The following is a 6,664-nucleotide window of genomic DNA, read 5'->3' on the forward strand; positions in this document are numbered from 1 at the left end:
AGCACCCCCTCCACTGCCGCGCCCCCTGCCACGCCCCTCTCGGTGAGTTACTTTTTTTTCATTTTTTTCATTTTTTTGCTACTGTTGGATGGATGAATGAATGCATGGATGGATGTTGGATGTTAGATTGTTAGTTTAGATGATGATCTTGTCATTTGAGATCTTGTCATTTGGATGTTAGATGGATGTTGGATGTTAGATGTTGGATGTTGGATGTTATATTTTTATCATGATGATCTTGTCATTTGAGATGTGCTCCAAAATTGGTATAAGATGAGTGGTTATTTTTATCATGATGATCTTGTCGAAAAAATTGAACCGGACAAAATTTGACACTTGACAAAATATGATTTTTTTCATAGTTTTAAGTGTCAATGCTTAATGTTAAGTAGATATGTGAGATGTGCTGCAAAATTATGATATGATGAGTGGTTATTTAATCATGATGATCTTGCTAAAAAAATTGAAGGACAAAATTTGACACTTGACGAAACATGATTTTTTTTCATAGTTAAAAGTATCAATGCTTAATGTGAGGTGATGACCTAATTTTTTTTCACTCGGTGTAATTAACAGGATTTGTGGTGTTCCATCTTCGTGGAGTGATCGTCGACGTTGGAGGTGTTGGTCCACGATCGTCCCTCTCCTTTGATCGACTACATCGGAGGGTGAGCAACAATTTCATGACCTCGTCCACTTTTTTTCCATGTCACCAGATTGAATTTTCACATCAAGTCGCGTCACCTAGGTCTCCCGTCCGAAAGGGTTGCATCGACAAATATGCATTCAATTGCATATTTATCACCGCAGCTCTTTCGGATTGTCCAGCGCTTTCCACGAACAGCCCGAGGATGTGTAGATTGGGTACGTTGTTCATGCTCTACCCCGTTCCGAGACAGGATTTCGGCGGTGCCTCCCTGTTGTTCTCCGGATGCACATTCTCTCGGCATTTTGCCGAGATGTGTATTTTGAGAACATCGGGGAGGTGCTGCCGAAATTTTGTCTCGGAATGGGGTAGAGCATGGACCGTACTCAATCTACACATTCTCGGGTGGGATTAGGACCCATCTTTACCTATTAGAGATGTAGGTGGATTAAATGTCGTTTCTCGTCAACCTTGTAAAAAATAAAATATTGATGTGGGTAATTTGAATGAATCCTTAATTTTGTTGTGTGGCTTCCAATAAAGCAGAGATGGCAGATAATCAGTGGATGTATAGTGGGTTTTTTCATCGGAATCAAGTAACAACAGAGTGGGTCGAGAAAACTGATGTGTTTTTGAAAAAGATATTCCGTAGTCCAATGAGGATGGTGCCAGAATGCCCGTGTGCCAAATGCAAGGAGGGAGAGAGCCAGTACTACGGCAACACTGAGCAACACTTGGAGTCTTACACTCAGAACTATCAGAAGTTGCATCCGGGTGTTCCCGTTTCTGAGGTCGCCCAGTCTCAGATCGACGACACGGCGGTGGTGGCCATCCAGGGTAAGTCCCATGGCCGGTATCCGTGTTTTGATGGCTTGATCACTCTGTCGATCTCGTACACACGGCTTCGAGCTACCAACCCGAGCCCGTTAGAGAGTACGGGGCGTTCACAACCTCCCTTAGTCCGCCAATGTGCTATAAGTACTTCCCCTTATCTTCTTTGTCTCTATCTTCACTACTAGGGAAAAGGCTAGCAGCAGCGCGGGTTTTAGGTGTATCAGTAGCGCGGGGTGGGGCACTACTAATAAGGCGCTACAGCTAACGTATAGCAGTAGCGCGTTGCCACCGGCGCTACTGCTACACAAGTGTAGCAGCAGCGCGGTTACTGGGAGCACGCTACTGCTAGTAGCTCTAGCGCCCTTTGCAGAAACGCACTACTGCAATAGAGGCGCTGCTACTAACTTCTATACACTCGCTACTGCTAATTTAACAGGTTTTTTATTTTTTTTGGGCATGTTTGTTTTGTATTTGAACAGGCTTTATAGAAGAATCTTTAGCACATAGAAATGTCATCATGATACACATACAAATGCCTGCGAGACCACGAATATAATCATAGCATATACATACAAATAGTCTCATAATAATCATCATCCAACACAAAGTGGTCTCTCGTCATCATCTCGAAAATAGTGATACAAGTCCTTGATTACTTGCAAATACATCGTCATCCATCTAAACAATGGTATACGCGAAAAGAGCTATCACTTTGAGTACATGAGTTCGTATCCCTCTCTCGCATTAGCGTGAACCTAAACTAACTACTGCCTGTCGCTCGGAAACCGGAAACCGGCAACACCTGGGCCTGACACTTCGGCCACTCATCGTATATATACTCCTGGTGTAGCACTTCTTCGCCATCGATGATCTATGCACCTGCATCGTCACATGAGTAGATGATATGCAACATATATAGTTGAGCAACAGAAAGAGACAGACTTGACAAAAATAGAAACAACATATCATAAGCATAAATAACAAAGTTCATCGTAACCAAAATGCCCTAACTAGAGTGATCTTCGCTAGTCGAGGAGGACAGTTTAATTACATCACAAATAAAGTTTCACTGCGCATAACTCAAAGATTTGTCATACAGAAAGTATGGACTAAACAGACACATTGTCATATATCGACAATCACTCCAACATGCCGTGCCATCCATCGAGGTCAGGGAGATAGTCCCCGAGCTTAGCGAAAGGCTTCATGTCGAGACGCTGAGAGGCTATGCATGTTCGGACGTCTTCCCGCGACATTTGTCCTCCGTAGAACATCCCTGTTTTTCTGACGACCTCTTTCATGATGATTTGGGCAAGTTCGCGCTGGATGTTATAGAACTCAGCTCGAAGTCGATGATCCTCGATATCTCCTATGTCCTTTGCCCATTGCAGAATATGGGCATCGCCAGATCTAGGTGACATGTGAAGGTTCTGGTGATCCCGTCTGTACTCCAGCATGTGGTGTAGGACATAGAATCCATCATTAAGAGAATCGTTTGGTTGCTGGATGCAGCAGAAGTCGGTCTTATGGCTGAAGGCGGCCCTGCCGCCCCTTCTCTTCTTGTCCCTAACCTCCCCACCCCTTGCTTGGTAGTAAAACATAGCACTGTCGAGAACATCTTTGATGTGGGTGTAATCCTTTTTGTGAATGTTCTTCGACGAGTCCAAGTAAAGAGCGTGGGAGATTCGGGGGCAGAGGATGATGAGGACGGCGGGCCCGCTGCTGCGCAAAATAAGTACACCTCAAATTAATTAGCCTCCACCGTGCAAATGAATTATTGAAATCGAAGGAAGGATAGAAGCGCGGATGACTTACATGGGATGATAAGGCACGAGAATCGCCTCCTTGTCCTTATTGGCGAGCATGAAACTGACGATGTAATCCGTCGCGTATTCACGCTGCTCTGCACAGACTCCCAAGAAGCTCTCGTGCATGTAGTACGGGTCAGCGACACATATATGACGTATCTGCTCAACCCCAATGATGTAGTTCATGTGCAAGGCATAAAGGCGGACAAACGTAAAATCCAGCTTCTTCACGTGAAACATGTCGAATATGTAATCGACTCGGAGGAAGAACTTATCCGCAGGGAAGCTGTCGACGTACGACATTTGCCGCGGAACATTAACCACATAGAGTGGGTATCCTGGATCTTTCGAGGCGATGAGGCATTTCTCTACCTGCAGCACATCGTCATGAAGTCTCCTTGGACCGCCGAATCTGGCCGTAGCACTGTTGCAGGTAGGATTGGTTGACCGGGGATATGCCATTTATCCGCATCGGGGATATCTATACGGTCCTGAAGCCGAGGCTGCTGAGGCGGCTGGATCATAGAATCAGCTTTTTTGCCTTTCCTCGCTCTCTTCCTAGACTTCTTACTATTGGAAGGTCGTCAATAACACATTGGGACGGCAATTCAGGCACCGACTCATGACACTCAAACCCTGAGGAGGCGCCAGTATAGACATACTGTTAAGCGCCATCGTCATCCTCATCCTCATCCATGGCGACGTCATCAGCGACTAATGGAGCCTCCTCCTTACCCCGTACGCTATCACCCAACCTGACACCCGACGCTAATTGGGTAGGTGGGGGGTTGATGTTCATACCTTGCTGAGGCTGCGTGCTCGTGGGTGTGCTCCCGGCCGCCTCCAGACGAAGCAGACTCTTTGGCCACAACAGGACCCACCCATTGCAACAATCACCAAGCCGCCGCAGTGTCTCCTTGTCATCCACCAGTAGTGTTGGAGGAGGCAAATTCTCGTGGCCCGGTTCGACACTGGCCATGGAAACCTTGAAGACGTTCAGGGGGATCGGCCGGCTGTGGAACAATGGTTCCTTCGGCTTCATTATCGTCGCCTTCCCCACGGCCACCTTCTGGTCGCCGATGGTGTACAATATGGTGCACGGGGTTTCGTCGGCCTGGAAAGAAAAGTCTGCGACGTGAGATATCCGTAAGGCAACGAAAACGGGAGATTATACATTTATATTGAAGGGGGCCGGTGTGACAGATACCGTGAGGGCGTCGAGCTCAGCCAAAGATGAAGCACCGCCGAGCACGTCCGGTGCGGGAGCCGGTGCAGGAGCAGGTGCTCCCAAGAAGTCAGCAAGGGCAAAGTCCTCTGCATTTTTTTCTGGATTTTTCCTTGTCCAAGTGATAACGCCCATCACCAAGGAAGTAGACAAATCTGCAACCGCCTATTTTGCGGCAGCTACCTCCGTTGCAACTGTCTGAGATGATTTCTTCTCAACCGCAATCTCAACCTTCTTGTCGATGTTTTCTTCAGTTAACCTCTGTCTTTCCTTTCTCTCCTCCGTGGTCTCACAGTAGTACTTCTTCCACGTGGCGCCGTCTCGGACACCGTGCACGTGTCCATATGACGGTCGAGTATCCACCGGTTGTCGTTTCAATATGTTCAACGCCCGGTTGAATGGAGTGTCCCACTTGGGCCTCGCCAATGCCTCAGACGGCGAGTCGCTTTCGGCCGCAATCCGATGCTGCTCTCTCTGTAAAAGGCACAAGGATCGTTTACAAATATGACTAACGTGTGCAGTCGAATTGATCAGAAACTAAAATTACCAGCAGTCTCATGAACTCCGTAATGACCGGTGTTGTCTTGTAAACCTTCTTCACGGGGTCCCAACGGTGTCGGGCCCTCAGGACGTCACGCTCCTGCGGGACGGTGAAATCCGCCAAGGGGTCTGGGATGCCCAGACTCGCGGCTTCCGCGTCCTCCTTGGCCCATTTGGACCTCTTTCCGCCGTAACCACGGCTTCCGAGGTGGTGGCTCCCAATGTTCCTCTGTTGAAGCCCCTTCATGTACTTAGACTTGTTTTTGGCAGCTTCGGCCTCGCAAGCCTCCTTGAATATTTGAAACTGGTCTTTCGTGATTGTCGGATTATCCTTTACAATCTCGGAGTAGGGTTCCTTCTTGTCGATGATCCTTGCTTTCACTCGAGTTTTCCAGGAGGCCAACGCGTCGCTGAACTTGGTCATGGCGTGTTTGTTTATCTTCTTCATTGTCGGGTCCTCGTCTGGATCTTCATAATCCTTCTCATTCCGGCCAGGGAACAAGAATATCTGGTGAAACTTCTTTAGGAGGGAGCTCCTCATATTTTCTATCTTCTGTAGTTTCTCATCATTGATGGTGGCGGTTGTCCGTACGATGCAGCCTATTTGATTGCCGTAGCATGAGTGAGCTTCCTCAGGCGCCTTTGGCTCAAAAATGCCATCGTCCACCTCCGTGACCACCAGCCTAGTAGTCCTGAGTTTGTTAGGAAGCCGTTGCCTCTTTGCTTTCGGTTCTACACCGGATCCGCTCCCCGAGGCAGCACCGGTCTCAGCGCCGGTCTTGATGCCGGTCTGAATCTCAGCGCCGGTCTCAGTCTCAGCACCGGTCTGCGTGTCGGTCTCAGTCCCCGATGCCACCGGTGGGCCCAGCAACCACATCGGTTGATCGTCGGTAAGGCCAAAATATTCGTCTGCCGCCAGGTAGACGTTGTCGCAATCACCAGGACCCTGTCCTTGATCGTTGCTAGCCATGTTTCCTATGATTAAATCTAGTCAATTAATTCTAGACCTAATAAAATGAATAATGACATAAAAAAGGACTATTGTTTTGCAGGAATGTTGACTCCTTCCTGGTGCGGCAAATCCCGGGCACTCGATATGTCCTAGTTTGTAGCACAAGTCATGCCGAAATTCATGGAAAATTTCGGCATGACCTTTGCTAAAAAGTGGACAAATCGAGTACCTGAAATTTGCCGGAACAGAAATGAATCAACATTCCGGCAAAACATAGGCCACTCAGCATCATTCCCTGGAAACAACAAAGCCACTTGGGCACAATCGAACAACTTCAATGAAAAGATATAACATGACCACTTCAATGAAAAGATATAATCACCAATAAAAGTCTAGGAAGGGATCATATTTAAAATAAAATTTGCCTAAATTCTTTTCCTTCACTAAACACTTCTCTGCCTAGGACAAAACCCAAATTATGTTGATCTAGCTATTCCTCTCTCTCACACAAACACACATTATTATCGCTAACCCTTCTCTGCCTAGGACAGAACCCAATTAAATTGCAAAGGAACTCCATTTCTCTAACCCTTCTGACCTAATGCTCTAAAATAAAATTTTCCTCTAACCTAGCTTGTTAATCCAACGAACCTAATTAA

The sequence above is a fragment of the Triticum dicoccoides genome, chromosome 3B (assembly GCF_002162155.2).
Source record: "Triticum dicoccoides isolate Atlit2015 ecotype Zavitan chromosome 3B, WEW_v2.0, whole genome shotgun sequence".
In the NCBI taxonomy this organism is placed as follows: Eukaryota; Viridiplantae; Streptophyta; class Magnoliopsida; order Poales; family Poaceae; genus Triticum; species Triticum dicoccoides.